The sequence below is a fragment of the Psammomys obesus genome, unplaced genomic scaffold, assembly GCF_907164565.1.
Source record: "Psammomys obesus unplaced genomic scaffold, mPsaObe1.curated_primary_1811, whole genome shotgun sequence".
In the NCBI taxonomy this organism is placed as follows: domain Eukaryota; kingdom Metazoa; phylum Chordata; class Mammalia; order Rodentia; family Muridae; genus Psammomys; species Psammomys obesus.
Genome location: NW_026585626.1, coordinates 2,558,963 through 2,579,505, shown reverse-complemented (window position 1 = coordinate 2,579,505; position 20,543 = coordinate 2,558,963). Strand labels below are relative to the sequence as shown.

At 43.8% G+C, this 20,543-nt stretch overlaps 1 protein-coding gene across 1 annotated transcript in view; it reads right to left on the bottom strand.

The window, feature by feature from the left end:
- The window catches only part of Adgrf5 (adhesion G protein-coupled receptor F5), a 95,296-nt gene extending 85,563 nt beyond the window's left edge, over positions 1 to 9,733 (bottom strand). The window contains exon 1 of the mRNA XM_055612205.1: positions 9,581 to 9,733. The gene's annotated coding sequence lies outside the window, so the exon portion shown is untranslated. The remainder of the gene's footprint in view (positions 1 to 9,580) is intronic.
- Positions 9,734 to 20,543: the final 10,810 nt, after the last annotated feature.

The following is a 20,543-nucleotide window of genomic DNA, read 5'->3' as shown; positions in this document are numbered from 1 at the left end:
AATGTAGCTGCATATGTTCAGTTTGATTTCTCCACGCTTACACAGTCATCACCCCTTGCCTAGAGAATGGTCCTGCCCACGGTGGGCTGAGCCTTTCCACATCAATTAACCTAAGTAAAACAATTTTCCAGAGACACCCTCATAGGCTAACCCAATGTAGAGTCGAGGCTGTGTCAAGTTTACAAGGTAACCAACACACCTGCCCTGAAGAATGCATGGAGCGGGAGGGATGAGCTTATGTCACCATTGTACACAGTCTTCTAAAACAAGGTTAGGGGTTATTTTCTAGAAAATGGTTCTTATACATGAATAAGTGTTCATCCAACTTTGGAGATACCATAGAAGATGCTGTTTGGAAAATGTGCATTCTCCTACCTTCCTGCATTCAGCGTCTGATTTCAAAGGCTCAGGGAGCCTGGGAACCTGCATTTTGTCCATCACTCCACCCACATCTTATCATACCTACATTCACCATGCTTGGTCTCTCTGGTCCTTTGCCATTTACAGTTGTCTCACACTGCTATATTGCCAAAACGGAGAATGTAGGCTGGAGAGACGGCCCCACTGATAGAGTACTACTACACAAATGTGAGGACGCAACTTCAGATTCCTAGAAACTGTGTAAAGATCTGGGTGTTACAGTGCACACCTGTAATCCCAGTTCTGGGAGGAAAACACAAGACAATCCATTCATCTGACTGGTGAGACAGTCTAGCTGAATTTCAGTGAGCTTCAGGTTCCGTGACAGACAGACGCAGTCTCCAAAGCTAAGGTGGAGCAAGATGGAGGAAGAAACTCAATATCAAGCCCTGGCCTCCACACGCATGAGCATGCACACAAATGAATACGTACTGTAAGGAGAATAGGCTTATTAAAACCAACAGCATGTGCTTTCTGCTGACAGCCCAGCAGAGGCTGCGGGATCCCATGCGACATCCAACTTGGGGAAAAACGTCCTCTCTGACTAGTCTCCATTCCTCCTACTTGTAGGAGAAAGGGGGTCGGACAGCTGTTCCACTAACACGGTGCTCACACGCTCTCTCCACAATCACCACGGTTCTCCCTCAGACCACGCTGCAAACCACTCCCTGGGCTTTGAGAGCAGAGTAAACCCAAGTGGCAGGGAGGCACGCATGCTCAAACGCTCCCTGAGTGAAAATTAAGATGCAGCATGACAGCGACATCGTCAGCCACTCTGGCTTTGTAAACAAGATGGAAACTCAAGAGAGGAAATGGTCAGAACTGTGATGTTGATTAGAGCTGGGTGTCAGGGGGATACTTCAAGCCTTCCTCCTGAGTTCAACGTGTGCTTGCATGCACGTGTACAAAGGAGGGGAGGGGCACACGGGCATTCACTTGTCCTGGTGCTTAGAGAATTCCAGACAGTGTTTCTGGAGAATACAGAGAGTCTCAAGCAAGATGAGGACTCATGGACCTTCTTCTAATCCCATTTGTTCTTGATTCAGACAACTCTCTGATTTCTATGTACCCTCATCACACGTGAAAGTGTTTGCCTGCACCTATGCAGATCACACGCTCTAGAATTTTCCAGAACTGCTGCATCTCCTGGGTGCTTAGCAGTGTTGCAGAAATATGTTCAGTAAGTCATCCTTACCCAATTAAAAGATCTTCCAACCTGCCATGCCTCTGCTCTAGTCAACCCCAAGGGCGGGAGGCAGGGAGTCAACTATTTTTTTTTTGAGAAGGAACGGAAATTGGATTAGCATTTTGATAGAAATGTCTGGTGTGATAAAGAGAGCAGCCGTTTTCTCAGATGCAAGCAACGACATGCTGCGTGGATGTAACTGTGAATGAAAATGTGTTTTCTGCAATGTATCACGCATTATGTCCTCCCCGTGGACGTGTGTGCATGCACACACAAGCACGTGGGCAGGCGCTCACATGTACAGGCACGCTGCAGGGGCGCATGTAGAGCCGAAATGCCTAGATCTTTTTGCTTTCCAGTGTGTGGTGTTGTTTTTCCCCCCCAGCTACGAAAAGCCACGGGGCACCAGCAGGAGAGGGTTAAGCAGGGATCTCTAGTAATGCCCCCACTTGTTCTCTGAGGAACAACAAAGAGAGGAAGCATAGCCTCTATGGAAGGAAATTCCCAGGCCTCACATGGACATTCGCAGCCTGCCCTGTGAACCCCTGAGGGGTGTCTGATAATAAACACTCAGCCAACAAAACAACCCAGAACGGCTTTCTTACCAGCATTCCTGTATTCCCACCACAGAGCTAGAAAACACTTTTCTGCATCTGGAGACCTAGAAGGGCCTGGACAGCCACCTGCTAAGAAGGCCCAGGAACCCTAGCCCTGCACCGAGCTGATGCCTCTTTGCTCGCCGAGCCTTTGATTGTGCTGGGGCTGAGGCCTGACCCACTGGGATTAGGATCACAGATGGACGCAGGGCAGGGCAGGGCAGGGCAGGGCAGGTGTGGAATGCTGCATGTAGACCCGAGACCCACCTTTTCCTTTCCCATGGGACCCTCAACACAAGCCAGGGCACTGAACCTGGAAACAATGCTGTACAGGCCTTCCTCAGGAGTGTGAGGGTGGGATTTAAATAGAATGGGCAGTGAAGTGAAAGTTTTTTTCTTTTGATTTGGGAGTTTGAGTGATAGGGTGTGCAAGTGTGTACGTGAGCATGCATGGGGTGGCCGGAGGACAAGCTTGCCTGTCATTCCTCAGAGGCCATCCAGCTTGTCTTTTGAGGCTTTCATTTGCCTGGAGTCTACCAAGTAGGCTAGGCTAGCTGGTAAGCAGATACTCAAAGATTTGCTAGTCTTTGCCTTTCTGGCTCCTCTGTACCTAACTTTTTACAGGGGTTCCAGGGACTGAATTATCAGACAGCCAGGTTTTAGGAAGTTCTGAGAAAAGATCTCACCATGTAGCTTGGGCTAGCCTGGGACTCTCTCTGCAGCCAGGCTGACTTTGAACTTGGAGAAACACTCCTTCTTCAGCCTCTCTAATGCTAAGATGAGAAGCGTGGTGGCATACACCTTTAAGCCCAGCACTCAGGAGGCAGAGGCAGCTAGATCTCGGAGTTCAAGGCCAGCCTGATCTACAGAAAGAATTCCAGTTCTAGGACAGCCAGGGCTACACAGAGAAACCCTGTCTTGGAAAAAAAAAAAAAAAAAAGGCTGGACTAGAACTCTGTGAGCTAACACCCGAAAAAAAAAACCAAAGAGATTTGTGCACAAAAAAAAAAAAAAAAAAAAAAAAAAAAAAAAAAAAAAAAAAAAAAAAAAAAAAAGTATTGGAAGCTGGCTATTAAATACTTCCACAGGAATTACTTATAAGGAACTTTTAGCAAAGTGGAATCAAACTGTAAAACCTTAAGCAAAAGTCTATCTAGTTAAAGTCTGATATTTTGTAACATAGTAGCTTATTTATCTCTAAACTAATAAGATACAGGTCCTTTTATATCTATTTAAAGATGAATAGATCTAAACCTACAAGAATAACAAAATTACGGATGATTCACTGCCTAGTGCTTGCAATGGCAAGTACTGGTGCCTGGGTGTTGAGGGTGTGTGTGCTCTTTAGATTTTCATTTTTCTGTAATATGCTTAAAAGCCCCTTTGGTATACAGTGCAGCTTGTATCCTCAAATGCCATCTCTGTATCAAAACTGAATCAAAATCCAGCACCTAGCACTGGTGAGGAGTATATCCTTGGCTGTAAATAGAAGGCAGGTCTTTTTCTTTTTGAATTGCCATCACCGGTGTCTGAGATATTTTTAGATGAAAAAAAAAAAATCAGACCTATCTTCTCATTTGCATTTGCTCTTGCCCGAGCGGAGGGTGACCTCCATCTTGACCTCCAGGACTGAAGATCACATTGAGTTGACTGAGAAGGATGACAGGTTCCATGTTTCCCTCTAGGTGGAGTTAACAAGAGTCTCCGCTCAAGCCTCCTTTTGCCCTTTGTACTGCAACAATGGACGGAAACACAACCTTGTTAGAGGAAATTCCCAGGGCTGTGCTTCGGACATTAGACAGTTGCTTTGCTATGCTGTGTAGCCAAAGCGCATCTAAAAATAAACACATAGATCTGCAGAGGTTCTATAATGTGGCCCTGTACCGTCGATTATATTTCAAAGGGATTTTTAAGATAGCTGTTTTTAGGAAAGCAAACTTAGGTAAACCTGCGGAATAGACTACATTGTGCCTCTGTGTCTGCCTGATGAGCTGCAGCAGTTTTTGGTGCTCTTTTGTAGAGAGGAGGGCTGCTGTTCTCTTTCATTCCTCTGGGATCTCAAGGTGAGGCTGAAGGAAGCAAAAGCATGCTGCAGTACATCTCAGCATCTTTAGAAGGGCGTGGGGGTCCTAAACAGACTGCAAGAAGAGCCAGCTCTTCGGAGTCTATGAAGAATCAAGTATTAACACAGAATGTTAGATAGCCTGAGTGCACTTAAGCTGGTTCTTATGTCTCCAGGTTGTCAGGCTGGCAGAGGCTACGATCAGTGTGTTCCTTTTCACAAGAAGAAAAAAACGGGAAGAAAGCTGGAGACCTGGATGCTAGAGCAGGCAGCCAGCTCATGCAGTCAGCTCTCCTCTCTCCCTAGGGGTCCAACACCCAACTCACAACATCAGAGGAGCATGGAACTACTTAGCTTCAACATGTCGCCGTTAGATTTCTGAGTGGCTGAGAATAAACATCCTTTGGTTTCGTGGCTAGAAAAGGAGCTTGTGGTATTTGCCTGATCCTGTGTTGACTGAACAATGTCTCCAAACATGGCAGTTGACCACCAAATAAAAATGTGTTTGTAACACAAGATCCAAGCCACAGTTAAGTTGTTCAGTGACCCAAGAGTGGTTTGGGGTGAACTTTCCCCCTCCTCTTTGTTCTCATTTCTGGTTTTTTTTGTTTAGTTTTGTTTTGTTTTAGGGTCTGTGTGTGTGTGTGTGTCTATGTGTGCGCGATTTTTCCTGGAAGTCCAACTTAATCTATTGTTGCAAAGAGCCTATTTTTAAATTATTACAGCCAAAAATAATTAATCTAGAGAGTGAAAAGTCAGCTCACGTCACTCCAGGCTAGTGATTTTTTTTTTTTCAGGTCTTTATCTGGTGGATTGGATTAGAGCACTGACATCATGAGATTCTCAAGAATGGGAAGGGACCCTTGGGTCATCGCTCAGACCCCACCCACTCCGTCATCCCATTGGGAACACCCTGGCTGCTGCTCTCCTGGGGTGCTGGAATGCTGCCCAGGACAGGGTGTTCCCCACCCCTGCAAGACAACTCACCCATTTTTAGACAATTCTGATGGTGGGTAAACCCTTCCACAGACTGAGCTGAAATCCTTTACCCTGTAATTTCTACTCAGTGATCTGGTGGCCATCTCCTTTTCCACACAAGTGACCTTTAAGTAATCCGAGGCAACCTTGACGTGCTAAAAGAAACACCCGCAAGTCCTTCAACGATTCCGTGGATGAGTCTTTCCTCAGCGTCACCGTCTTGGTCTCTTTTAAGATCTGGGATAGCTCTTTGACTCAGTGTGACCGGGTGTGTTTGCACGCTCGCTCACACACACACACACACACACACACACACACACACACACACACACACACCGGAGGTCAGTATCAGGGTGTCTCCACTGTTGCTCTCCACCTTACTTCACGACACAAGGTCTCTTCACTGAACCCAGTGAACTCAGAGCTCACTGGTTAGCTTAGATTAAGGGGACAGCAAGCTCTGGAGAGCTGCTTATCTCTGCCTCTCCTTCCCCCCAGGGCTAAGAAGACAGATGTGCACTGCCACATGTTGCTTTTACGTAGGCGACAGGGATGCAAACTCAGGCTCTCAAGTCTGCGCAGCAAGCGTTTTACCCAGTGAGCCATCTCCCCAAGCCCCGCTGGTGTAGTTCAGTCTAAGCAGCTTGCTACACACGTTAGCTGATTCTGATTAATCTCATTTTCAACATACTTTTCAGGAAGAAACTCAAGAGTTAGCAAGGTGTGATTATTTATTTAAGGGTGAAAAAAAAAGGAATTTAAAACTGCCTGTGCCTCTTTTTACCCCACAGAAGGCTCTGATTAAAAAAGACGTTTTGATGTAGCTGAGGTGCTGCTCACCAGAAATACCAGCTCTTAGAGAGAAGCATGAGGACCAAGAGTTCAGGGTTATTTCCTTCTCATCTAAGATGGGGGCCAGCTGGGGCTAGCATATACCCCCGTCTCCCCAAAAGGGTGGTGGTGGAGGACGGTGAGAAGGAAGAGGGGGAAAAAATGGAAAGAAATGGAGGGAGGGAGAGATTTATTCTATAAACCTAAGTTTCAGACATAATCTATGTATGTCCACTAGAAGCCTCCCGCGCAGTTTAGCATCCTTTTTGTTGCTAGCACTGCTGCGTATTATTCATCAGGATGAGTGCACTTTTGAGTGGTTAGGAAATGAGCTGAAGGGCTGTTTGTACAAAGGTGCAGTAGGTTAGAGGCAAAGAGGTGAGGGCAACAGGAAGCAAGGAGGGAATTTTGGATGTCCAGGAGCTATTATTGGGAAACTTCAGATGGTGGAGGAACAAGAAAAAGAAGGTTAAAAGGCAGGGAAAGAAGTCACTTGAGAAGTTCTGAGCAGTTTGCGTCACCCTAAGTCTAGTGGTTGGGTCTGGACACATGAAGAAAGGGCTGTTTTTCTTGAAGCTCCTTTGGAGCTGTTGCCATGCGGTGCCCTAGGAAAAGGAGGAAACGGCACTAATGGACAATGTGAACACCTATAGCTGGAGTTGAAGGCAGAGCAATGAGCTGACTGCCTTAGGATCTTTTGGGGACTTTGCCTCAGAAACCTACAGCTCATCATGAGAGCTATGAGAGGTGTAGGGATGTAGCTCAGGTGGTAGCCGGCTTGCTTGCTTAGCATGCGTGAATCCTAGGTTCCATCCCTTTGGACAGCATAAACTGAGCATGAGAAGGACAGACTTGCAAACCCAAGACTTGGAGGTGGAAGCAGAGGCATCAGATGATCAAGGTCATAGTTCTTAGGTAAGTAGTTCAAGGCTAGCCTGGGATACATCAGACCTTCTCTCCAGACTGTCATGAGCCAATGTGAGAAGAGAGGCACTCTGACCTCTGCACACTGAGAGAAGTCAACGCTTCCTTGTTCACCACTGCATAAAATCAAGGCTGAGAGAAAGGTTGTACACCCAAAGTCCCCTGGCAAGACAGCCACAGGTGCAGGTGTTACGGCCAAAAACCCCAGAACATGGTACAAGTTTTTCTGCATGACCACACTGTCTTTGTTTGTTTTTGTTTTTTGATACAGGGTTTCTCTTTGTAGCCTTTAGCTGTCCTGGAATCGATTTGTAGACCAGGCTGCCCTTGAACTCACAGAGATCCTCCTGCCTCTGTTTTCCCAAATGCTGGGATTACAGGCATGCGCCCCTGTGCCCAGCTGACCACACTGACTTAAAGCTCCGAGTGCCCTCACTTGCATGTGTTAATGTTTATTAGCCATCAGGTCTGGTTTTTCTTTCTTTCTCTTTCTCTCTTTCTCTCTTTCTTTCTTTTGAGAAGTGTAGGAGAGAGGATGACCAAAGGTCCTCTGCTGAGGTTCACATTGTTTCTTTTGTTGTCGTGGTCCTAGGACATAGCCAGTTCCCTGATAGAAAGAAGGTGTCGCTGGGAAAGTAAGACTCTGGGTTAGTGTGGTAAGGAATGGAGAAGAGTGATTAGGAAGTGCCTAATGAGAGAGACTAGCTAACCAGAGAGGTGTGAAGACTTTAAAAAATGCACAGCACACAGTAGAGCCTCAAAAATCTCGGCAAATAACTGAATCCAGCAAAGTCTCAGATCAAAAGAGTATGGGAAAATGTCATAGGGATTAGCAGTCTTCCTGGAAGATTTCTAGCAACACATCTCATCCTAACCGTTAATTCAAAATATTCAGCTAGTTTGCACATTCATTTGTCCCTTCCTTCCTTCCTTCCTTCCTTCCTTCCTTCCTTCCTTCCTTCCTTCCTTCATTCACTCAGATAATACTAACTGAAGACAAGCAATATGCCAGACATTGAAATAAAGCACCAGTGTCTAGTTACTAATGAGAAAGCCCATAGCAACTCTTACTTTGTTTGCCATAAAAAATCATAGACCCAGGGTGCTCAGTAAGGGGTGTACTGAATGTGAGAGGGCATGAGAGTAAAGTAGGGCTGTAATGGGTAATTGGAGAGAAGCTAAATGGAGGTATCTAAGCAGAGAGAGCAGCACACCGGGACATAGGTGGGCAGCAGAGTGATCACGTGACGAGGGGAGTGGCACTTAGCTGTAAAGTCAGGTGGTGAGAGGTAAGGCTGGCAGGATGCTATGGAGCAGAACTTGAACTCGTCGCCTGCCCTCCCCAAGGAAAGACCTGGCAAGATTTATTGCAATCTGGATGAAATAGAGACTCATCAAGTCTGGGAAAGAGATGGAGGTTGCAAAGAGGGATGGTTGCATTTTTAGGAAGCCCTTGAGTGATGTCCGATACAAATGGTCCATGGTGCCCTTAGGTATCAGACATGTAAGCAACAAGGTGTGCTCAGAAAGAGAACCACAAAAATCACAATTGCATTTTCCCAAGAACTCTGTGGCAGGGAATGAATGGAGAAAGGCAATACCAAACCTAAGTACACAATGGCAAATAAATAAATAAATAAGAAATAAGAACATCTCAACCAAATAAGATAAGGGAAAAATGTTCTGTAAGTTGGCTGCTACTCACTGAAATCAGTACAACTATTCCTGCTTAAGGAAAGGCTGGTTGTGAGAGTGACATGAAACAGTAAAATGGAAGCATGCTGCACCCAATTCAGAGAACGTTGTGGTATAAACTGAACATGACTTGCCTTTCCTTGGATCTCATCTGCATCATCTTGAACCCCACTACCTGCCATCAAAAGCAGCCAGCTGAAGGAGGAGCATCATGTCTGCAAAGGATTTCCACACCACTCAGGTAAAGCCAGGCTTTGTAGCTATCATGGATATGAACGTCAGGAAATCTCAGGAAGAGCAAAAAACTTTTGGAAAACAACACAGATGTCCACCACCTTCCTAAACAACACATCTTTTTTGTGTGTGTTTGTTGGATTTTGGTGTTTTTTTGTTTTTTTTTTTTTTACTTATAATGCACAGGTACGTAAACAAGAAGCACCTGTATTGCTGCCAGCATATTCTCTATCCACCTTGACATATTTCTAACTCAAAAACTCAAAACAAATTAAAACAGTAGTGGTAAGAGTTCTACACAGTGGGGTAAAGGCAAGCCAGCTCACGAATATTTCCCCCTTCATTACACAGAAGCCAAAACACACAACGTCTAATGAGGTGTTCGCCAAAGAAAACAAGAATCAGGTTTTACATTTCTTGCACGATACTGGTGGCTATTCTCTAGCCAGAGACACACAAACTCAAAACAAGCAACTTGAATACCCTGTGCCTGCCACTATTTACCCACACAATCTTGGAAACCAGCTGGTCTCCACAAGCTGAGTAGAGGCAGCCACAGGGAAGTGCCGGGTAGACAGACAGACACCCATCTATCTGCTTTAGCGTAGCTTGCCTCATATCCAAGGGGGGAAAAAAGACCAAGCAGGCACCTACCTTTCTCCTCAGCCTTGGGCCAGTCTCCTCAGATTTACTCCTGTGTGGAAGATCTCCCACAGACCTCTGAGGTGAGGTGAGGTGAAGCTTAAGGGTGTCCCATTCGTTCAGACAATCCGAGGAGGGTAGAGTCTTACCAGATGAGACCTGAGATACTCCTGAGCTCACACAGGCTTCCAGACCTCGGGGGCAGAGGTGAACTGTGGGCTGTTCCTCTGAGCAGGAAGAAACTGGGAGGCAGTGTGTGGCTGGAGGTGGGGGCGGAGGCTGGGGAAGGGAAGTAATCTGGGGACTGTAATAAATGAGAAATCCTCTCCACATGATTTCCTGTATGTGGTGCCTCTTGCTTCTCGCAGGCTTCCCAAAGGAAATCAGAAATTTAAACTTGTCCTTTGGCCACTGAGAGAGGAGAGAATAAACACACCTTCAAGAACCATGAAAATGAGGAGAAGCAGGCAATCGGCAGGGAGCTCACGGGCCAGCTACCTTTATCTTTAACCAGGCACTTTCTTCCTGAAGTTTCTCCAAGTGTTTAACTCTACAAAAGTCAAGGATGCCTTTGTCCTCCACCACGCAGCTTCTGGCCCTGGCCCAAATGTCACATAGCAGAACTGCCACTGAGAAAATGGTCAGAATGGTCTCAGGAAGAGTGTCTCAGGAAAGACCTGCACCGCTTTGTTTTTGGAAGGACTCATGATAGTCTTTATTAATCTTGAAAAAACAATCCCCTCTTAGTTATCAATCGATTTTGTTCCAGGGCTTGAAGAACTGTTGGTGATCTATGTTTCATAAATCGCTGCAAGCAGGGAACACTACGTTAGTGGTTCTCAGCTCGTGGATCGTGACCCCCTAGGGGGTTGAAGACCCTTTCACCGGGGCCACGACATATTAGATACCCAGTACATCAGATATTTACCTTACAATGCATAACAGTAGCAAAAATTAGAGCTATGAAGTAGCAATGAAGATAATTTTGTGGCTGGGAGTCACCACAACCTGGTGTGGGGGGAGGCTGTATTAAAAGGTCGCAGCATTAGAAAGGCCAAAAACCACTGCTCTACACGAAGTGTAAAGCTCATTGAACATGGAAAACGAAAGGCACTCATTCAAGTGTAAAAACATTCAAGATGGCGTCACTAGAGCCCTGGACCAAGGACAGGGAGGGCAGCCTACATGAGCAAGGGCTTCAGCATAACTGCACAGAGTAATCCACCAAGCTAGTCCCAGTTATAGAAGGAGGGTGGGAATTCTAAATGAGTGTCAGGAGGCTCAGAACCTCCTGTTTTGCTTTGTGGGGTGAAGTATATGATTCTGGTGTATGGGAGAAATGCTGAACTAGGGGCAGGAAGAGGTACAGACTACACAGTGTCTGCCAAAATCACACCCCTTGACTCCTTGCCAATGTCTTGGCTTCTTCTAGCACCTGCTCTTCCAGATCCCAGAAAACTGCCCTCAAGGAGTCTCCATGATATGTTTCCCATGATTAAAATCTTATACTGCCTTAAGAAGAAAAGCCAAACACTTCACTGTATCATAGACCAGTATCTCCTGCTTTACCTCAAGGCTCCCTTCTGTGAGCCCTGTTTAATCCTCCTTCTCTTCCCCTCCTTCCTTACCTCTCTTTACTTATGAGAACCACTCTATGCAGAAGGCAGATTCCTTGCCCCAGAGTCTCTTTCACTCTCACAGAGCACATCCTCTGATACCTTGGCCCCTGGTATTTATTGTTCCCTAGAAAGCTATGATTATCTCCCTCCCAACACCCAAAGCCAGGAAGCCTGTCTAAATGTGCTCAGAAGAAAAAAGATTAAAGTTAGTAAGGGTGAGGGAAAGCACAAGGCAGTCAAGAGGTAAGCAAAGAAGGGGAAAGGAGGAAATGGCAAATGGGAGTCAGGGAGGGCAAGGAGAGTAAGGGGCAAGTGGAGAAAGGAAGGGCAGCAGGATGAAGATGGGAAAGGTGGGGAGAAGCATGGGGTGAGAAAAGGTTAGAAAACATCAAGACAGGACACAGGAAGTCAGGGGCTATCACAGGCCAGCATTTCCTCCAGGGACAGCATCAGGGCAGGCTCTCTGTGCTTCCGGCAGGACTCCTTCATCTTTCCTCTCTCTGCAGGCAGAGGGAGATACAGGAACAAGCCGCCATGGCTACCACTACAGCAAAGGAATAGCCTCAGCATTTTTCTGGGACTTGGAGGCATTATTAAAGCCACAGAGTCCTTTGTCATTTTATGGTTTAGAACACATCCATTACAGTTACCACTGGAATTTTAAAGCATCGATTTGGGTTCCCTCCCATGGCTCGCCAGAATCAAGTGGTCACACTGTTTGCAAAGGCTGCCCTTGGCTGAGAACCTCTACAAGGGCCTGCCTGATTAAAATGCAGACCATACAAACATGTTCAGAGACAATCAAGGCATGCGCACTCTAAGTAACCAGGTTTGTGCTCAGAACTAGAAATTTTTCAAAGGTTTATTTTGTTTTATTTGTATATGTGTATATGTATTTCTCTCTCTCTCTCTCGCTCTCTGTGTGTGTGTGTGTGTGTGTGTGTGTGTGTGTGTGTGTGCATGCGTGTGTGTTGGGAGCCTTGCTGCAGAGGTCAGAAGAGTCAGATTCCCTGGAGCTGGAATTGCAGACTGCTGTGAGACATCCAGTGTGATGCTAGGGCCCAAGCTTGGGTCCTCTGGGAAAGCAGCCAGCACTTTGAATGGCTGAGCCCTCTCTCCAGCCCCATATACATATATCTAAATTAGTAAAGATATTAACTAAATGCATTATTTGCATTTTTGTCAGTAACTCTCAGTTTGGCTCCTAGTTAGTGGGTGTTATTCCCATCAAAAATGAAAGCATCAGGAAAAACAGTGAAAGACTTTGAAAACAGGATCATCATCAACAGAATGTTGAGCGGTACCTAGGAGATCTTTTTATGTGTGTACCTGAATCTATAGGAGCCTATCTTTTTATTATCTTTGGCCATCTTATAATTATTCTTATAGAAATTGGTGTTACAGTAAGTGGTTCTCATTTTAGAAACAGAAATGTATTTTGTTTTATGGGGTACAGTGTAATTGATGTCCTCTCTGTACAAATGTTTATTCCAAGCATTTTATTTTGATTTGTTATATGGTATTATGCAGTTTTGCATATATTTGCAAATGCAGTTCAGCCGTTCTGATCATCTGTGTATAAATGTACCTGTTCCTCAGATTTCCCTTAGGATAAATTTTAACAACTTCACCCCTGTTTATTAATTCATGATATAAAGGCAACCTCTGTTGTACATTTATTTCATGTTAAGGTAAGAATTATGGTTTTTTGTCTTTTTAAAAATGGTCTTTAGACAGAAGGCGGATACTGATATTGCTGACAGCTTGTTGTTTTAATAATTTCCAATGCATGCTGTTTCCTTAAATGTTCTGACTAGTTTTCTATGGTCCCTGAGTATATAAAATAAAACCAGGGAATGAACACATACTGATTGTTAAAGTCAAATGGCAAGAAGACCAGCGGCCAAAGAGCCCCTTGTCAGAGCCCTCACCTTCTCTGACACAGAGAAGAACCAAAGCAGTGGGTATACGGGGGACATTCTGAGGTCAGTGACTGTGGGAAAAGCCTGGAGATCAGCAAGAGAGACAGACCGGAACCTTGTAGGATGCAGAGAGCTGGGATGACAGCAGTGAAAGAAGAGGAGTTACCAACATGTGCAGCTCTGGCTCCATGCCTTGTAGACTCTCTCTTGTGCAGGCTTGTAGAGAAGTCTACCAAACTCCACCAGGGCAGATGTTGGCAATGCCTACTGCTAGAAAGTATCAAAATTCCCCCAGGCTCACAACCCACTAGATAGATAAGTAACCTGAATCTCCCCAGGGTGTCACGTTATCATCTCCCAGTGACCCCTCAGGATGGTGGGATAAGGATTGGTTCCCCCACCCCCAGTTTATTTATGTGCATGAGTCTTATGCTTGAATGTATGTCTTTGCACCAAATGGGTGCAGTGCCTGCGAAGACTGGAAGATGATAGTGGATCCCCTGGGACAAGAGTCACAGATGTTTGTTTCCATATGTGTGTTAGGATTTGAACCTCTGCAAGAGCAGCCAGTGCTTTCGACTGTGGAACCATCTCTCTAGCCCCATAAGGAGCTAATTTGAGAAGAGGAAGAGAGAAAAAAAATGTATGGGTTCAAAGCTGAATTCATATGATTTTTTTTTCAGGGCTGACGATTGACCCAAAGCGATGAACATTCTAGGAAACACTATGTCATCTGAGCCACAGCACCAGCTTCCACTATTGGATTTCGCCAAACTTTTAAAGAAGTGATGTCAATTCTTCTCAATAACTGAGATAAAAAAAAAAACCTTCCAGATTGATTCTGAGGCCAGCATCACCCTGTTATTAAAACTAGACAAGGACACGATACCAAACTATACACAAGTGTTCCTAATGAGCATTGGCGCAACACTTCTCAAGCAAAATACTTGCAAACCAAATCGAATAGCGTATCAAAAATGTCTTTCATGTTGATCGAGTTGGTGTCTTTCCAGGGATACAAGGATGGTGAAACATATGCAAATCAACAAATGTTACACAATGTATCAAAACAACAAATAAAGATTATAGTCTTCTCAATAGATGTAAAGTGTCAACTCAGTAAAATTCAGCATCCAGAGGCTGAGGAGGTGGCTCAGCGCTTGCTGTTCAAGCATAAGGACTTGAGTTTGGATAAAAAGTTGGGAGTGGTGGTTGGTGTTTGCTTGTTATCCCAGAACTGGGAAGCAGAGAAAGGTGGATCCTGGGGGCTTGCTGGCTAGACATTCTAGCCAACTCTTAGTTGACAGTGACTCTGTCTGAGAAAAAACAATGGGGAGAATGAGAGAAAATGACACCTGACATGAACCTGTTGGCCTCTGTGTGAACACACATGGACATTCACACTTGTATACATATATTCATATACATTATGATTAAAGTCCCGAAATAAGTATGGGAGTGGTTCCCCATAACAAAGACTGTAGATGATGAAGCCATAGTCAACACCATATGAAAGAGGAGAGGATGAAAGCATTTCTTCCAAGATCAGTAATAATATAGGGGTTCCCACTGCTGACACCTTTATTCTATCTGGTGCTAGATGATTCGGCCAGAGCAACTGGGAAAGAGAGTTACATTAAAATGACACAGTTAGGAAAGAAGTCAAATCATCCCTATTGGCCAAAGACATGATGGTACGTATACCAAAACCTTCATCAAATCTTCCACCAAAAGGTTACCAATTCAGTACAGTAAAAGGATGTTAAATCAATACACAAAACCCAAAAGCTTTTCTACAGACTGACAGTGATTTTACTGAGAAAGAAATAACTAAATCAATCCATTTACAATGGCTACAAAAATAAAGAATTAAAACACTACTAACAAATGTAACCAAGGAAAGATTTTTATAATTAGAAATTATGAAACACTGAAAAAGAAAATAGGAATACCCATGTTTCTGGATTATAAGAATTAATATTGTTAGAATGTCCACACTCAAGGTCATCTACAAATCTAAGTGCTTATAAAACTAGCAACAATACCACTCAAAGCAGAACTAAATAAAAAAAAAATCTTAAAATTTATACGGAAGCACAAAAGACCCCGAATAAGCATAGCAATCTTGAACACAAAGAACAAAGCTGTAAGCATCCAGACATCTCATTTCAAAACATATTAAAGAGCCATAGTGACCAGAAGAATGTGGTACTGGACACAGAGGCCATCACAAATCAATAGAACCATCATAAACTTAGGAATAAGTATGTTGATCCCTAGTCAACGGATTGGGTCCCAGAGGCTTGCACTAGAGAAGGGACAGCACCTAATTGATGCTGCTGGAAAGGCTGGGTATTCACACTGGGAAGGTTGAAACGTGACCTCTATCTGTCACATCCTGTAAACATCTGTTCAAGATGGATGAGAGAACTAAATATGAGAGCTGAAGCTGAACAGAGAGCACACATAGGGACATTGGTACAAACACTGATTTTTCTGAATAGTCTTAAAAGTTCAGTACTGAAGGCAAAAAGTAACAAATGAGACTACATTGTACACACACGAGAGAGAGAGAGAGAGAGAGAGAGAGAGAGAAAGGAAATAGCAAAGGAAATGATGCCCGAAGACACAACCTTAATAATGAGAGAATCTAAAAATGGTAAAGTTTCAAAACTCAACACTACAAAACAAAACCTACTTTTAAAAATGGTCAAAGGAAGCTGGGTGAGGTGGTGCACACCTGTAATCTCAGCACTCGGGGAGGCAGAGGCAGGCGGATCTCTGTGAGTTCAAGGCCAGCCTGGTCTACAAAGGGAGTTCAGGACAGCCAAGACTACATGGAGAAACCTTGTCTCAGAAAAAAATAAATAAATAAATAAATAAAAATAAAACTGGTCAAAGGACATAGATTCATGAATTGAGAGTACTCACAAGAAGAAATAAGGTATGAAAGCTAACAATGTGTGAAAAAATAATATCTATCATTAACTGTCAAAAAGATGCCAATCAAAACTATGATGAGATAACATTTCACCCCAGTGAGATTGACTGTTATTAAAAAGGCAAAAAAAAAAACAAAAACAAAAAGGAAGAAAGGAAGGAATGGAGAGAAGGAGGGAAAAAAGAGAGAGAGGGGAAAAGCAAAGGAAGGAAGGAAGAAGGAAGGAAGGAAAAAAGAAACTGGTAAAGATGTAGAGAAAACAGAACTCTTATGCACCGTCAATGGAATAGATGTTGGTACAGAAACTGTGGAAAACGGTTGAGCTCTTGGAAAACTAAAAATAGAACTAGCGTGCAATCCAGCTAGCTCAGCTATCGTTATACATACAGAGAAAAGCAAACCAGCTAAGCAGAGATACCTGTGTGTCCACGTTTATTGCAGAACAGATCGCAACAGGATATGGAATCAGGCTAGGTGCCCAGTAACAGAAGAATGGATAAGAAAAACAAAGCTGCTACACACACTGCGGTTTGATCCACAGCCCCCCCCACACACACACACACCACTGCAACCAGGACATTTGCAGTAAAATAGATGGGACTAGAAATATTTATCTGAAGTAACATAAACCGATATAGGAAGACAAGTTGACATGTTTTGTCTTTCAGGTATGGAGACTGAGAAAAGTTCTCTTGAAAGGTGTCATGGTTTGAATAAAATGACCCCCCCCCCATCAGCTCACATATGTGAATACTCGGTCCCTAATTGTTGGAACTGTTTTGGGGAGGATTAGGAGGTAAGGTTTTGCTGGAGGAGGCATACCACTGTGGAAGAGCTTTGAGGTTTCCAAGGCATACTCCATTCCCAGTCCCACTGGTTCGCTACCTCCAATACATAGATAAGATATGAGCCCTCGGCTACTGCTACAGCTCCATGACGACAGGTTTGGACTGCCTGCTGCCAAGTTCCCCAACGTGAATGTCATAGGCTCACCCTCTGAAACTTTAAACAAATCCCCAAATAAAATGCTTTCTTTTATAAACTGTCTTGGTCATACTGGTTTCACAACAAAAGAAAAGTAACTAAGACAAAAGGGCAATAGTGATTTCTAAGACTTGGAAAGGGGAGGAAAGAGGTGTGTGGAGGGCCAGCAGATGGCTCTGTGAGTAGGGGGACTTGCAACCAAGCCTGACAACCTGAGCTCAATCCTAAGACCTACACGGTGGAAGAAGAGAATTGATTTCCACAAATGGTACTCTAATCTCCATATATGCATACACACACACACACACACACAACACACACACACACACTGAAACATAAAAAGATAAATGATTAAATATAAAAATTAAGTTCAGAAGTAGGTGGGTTTGATCAGCATGTGCCAGGTGTGGGCCAAAATATCACATTGAAATCAATCTGTATGTAGAGAAAAAAAGAATCAATAACAAAAGCACATGAAGGAGCTGTCAGCTGAACAACCGAGAGCTTTAGCTGGGACAGACGCACAGGCCGAGCCTGAATCAGGACTATGTAAGATAAGGAGACAGCAGCTTACCAGATCTGGAGAAAGAAATCTAGGTTTGGACTAAGGACCTTCATAAGCAAAGAACCTTCACCCAGGCAGGGGTTCTTAAAAACAAAATTCTTAGGAAGTCTAGTCACATAGACAACTATTTATAAATGTTTTACTATCAAGTGGTCATGGCAAACCCATCAACGAAAGAGACTATGTAAGCTGTTTACCCAGTTAGCTCTTTATTTAGGCTGAGCTATCTCCCTGGCCATTTGTCTTACAGTCTAGACTGTTGGCTTTACAACCTATCTACTCAAACCATACAATTAACAGTACCAAAACTTACTTAAGACCTTACTTTAGGTTAACTTAACTAATTCTCCCTAAATGCAAAATTTGGGGATGCTTGCAGATTCTTCTTCTTTCCTTAATAGCTTGTATTTATTGTACAGATTAACAAATGGGGTTCATTATGCCGTTTTTCATTCCATGAACATAATGTACTTTGGTCATAGCCACCTCTATTATCATTACTTATTCCACTATCTATTTTTCCTCAGTAGATGTACCTCATGAACAAACCCTTAACACACCCCAGATTACACACAGGAGAAATCTGTGCTTGTTTTCCTGAGTCTGGCTTATTTCACTTAATGTGACCTCCAATTCCACCTATTTTCCTGCAAAAAGTGATACCCTTTTGTTCTTGCATTTAACCAAATGGCTTATATTTAATAAAGAATGAAAATTACTGCATGCAGTTCTAATACTTTATGTTATGGGAAATCTGCCAGGTCCCATATCTCTCAGCCCTCTGGGACTCTCCAAGAGAAAGCATGGGAAAGTTGCATTCTTCGGTGCCATCCTCACTAGAACCCCAATGAATAAATCACCACCTCGCTATGTTCTTGGTTTGTGCAACCAAACCCCACAAGCTCCCACTTCCCAAAGCCCAGTTAGTATAAGACTGTTGAGTAGAACAGCCTTCTATTAAATATTAGGGAAAAGAGAAAAGGATAACTAAGCTATACCTAAGAAAACCTCTTAAGTGTTCACTGTTCCCCCCTGTACTGAAGTCCCCCTGACTTTTGCCCCACAGGGGTTTGTTAGAGCTGGTGCTTTCCTGAGGACTGTCTATGTGCTATGACTGGGTTCTTCTTCCTTCCCAGGGTCTCCTGGCATCTTTTCTTTTTCCCTGTCTGGTTCTATCTGTTGCTACTTTATAAAGTGCTAAGTTCTCATAATCCACAGCAGTTCGCCTTTTTTTTTTTTTGCATGCTTCCTTGCCAGTGTTCAGTGGGAGCCAGTTTTGACCTCCACCCAACTCAGTTAGTGTATCTTCTAAAATAAACGTCCATCCAGAGTTTGTGCATCTTAACCTCCTAGTGTGTGTATATCTAATCTACATTCTAAGCGTCTTTACTGTATCGTAACCAGTTTTGTGTCCTTCATTGTTCCCCACACTGTTGAATACATTTATCAATGACAGCAGTGAGGTTAGCAGGTAGATGGGTTAGACAAGGACACAGAAGACTAATAAATTCTTTTTATTACTGACAGGAAGGCCTTGTTTGCAGAGTCACTGATGACCCAAAGCTGGTAGATAGAAAAGTGAACAAAGGGAACACTGACAAGGTCTCAATGTTCCATGCACTTTCCAGGATGTTCTGTTTCTTTGTTTGGGTCTTGGTTGCTAAGTGTTTTCTATAAATTCTAAACATCTTAGGGAACGAATTCCAACCCCCAATCCTTTTTATTCTGGAATGAGAAGTGTTCTGGGATGGGCTGCCCTTGGGGTCTCTGTGGGCTGAGCACTTACTCCAGGGGGTGGGTACCCTTAGACAGAAACCACTTCCTGTGACTTGCTATTGTTGAACCCACCCTGATGCCTCAGTTCCTTCCCAGGAGCTGACTCCAGCACTCTTGGCCTCAATAATCCATCATTTCTTCTCAGAGAAACACTTCAGTTTTGGCTCTTCACTCTTCAGGATCAACAGGAACAATTTTTTAATGTTCCTAATTCCTGCCTGTGCTGGTTAGTTTTTAAATGTCAACCTGCCACAGCATAGATTCACCTGAGAAGAGAGTCTCAAGGGGTTTCTTAGAGCAGGTTTGCCTGTGGGTCTGTGTATGGGTGACAGTTTTGATTGATAGTGTAGGAAGACCCAGCCAACTTTGGGTAGCACCATTCTTTAGGAGGAAACTCATTGCTATGAGACAGGAGAAAGGTAGATGGAAACTAGAAACAGAAATGGGCAGCACAAGTACATTGGTTTCTGCTCTTGATCATGGCTGTGATGTGACTTGCTGTCTGAGGTCCTGACCTTGCTTCTCTCCAATAATGGACTAAGCTGTAGTTATAAGCATCATGAGCCCTTGCCACTGCTATGTTGCTTTTTTGTCAGGATATTTTATCACAGCAACATAATTAAACTAGGGAACTATCTCAGAATCCCAGAGTCTCTTTTAAGATGTCTTACTCTGCTAATACCACCAGTCCTAGCCCACACTCTACTCTGGTTCTGATAGCATAAATGGGACACATTCTGAATGCAAGGAGTTCATGGTCTACCAACAGTTTTCAATCTAGGAGTCATAACCTATTTGGGGGTCAAATGACGCTTTCACAGGGGTCACCTAAGACCATAAGAAAACACAGATATTTATGCTATGGTTGGTAACAGTAGCAAAACTACAGTTATGAAGTAGCAACAAAAATAATTTCATGGTTGGGGTCAGCACAACACGAGGAATGGTATTAAAGGGTCACAGCATTAGGAAGGTTGGAAACTATTGGGAAAGCCTTTAAATCATTTCATAACTACACAGATTTGGAGACACTATGACTTTGGAATGCTAACCTTATTGAGATTTTTCATGTAATTTGATAATATATCATTTGGAAAGAATTACTGCCTACTAATATCTTAGTCGCACCCCTCCTTTTTCCACATCTGATAGAAACTGAAGGGCTGGA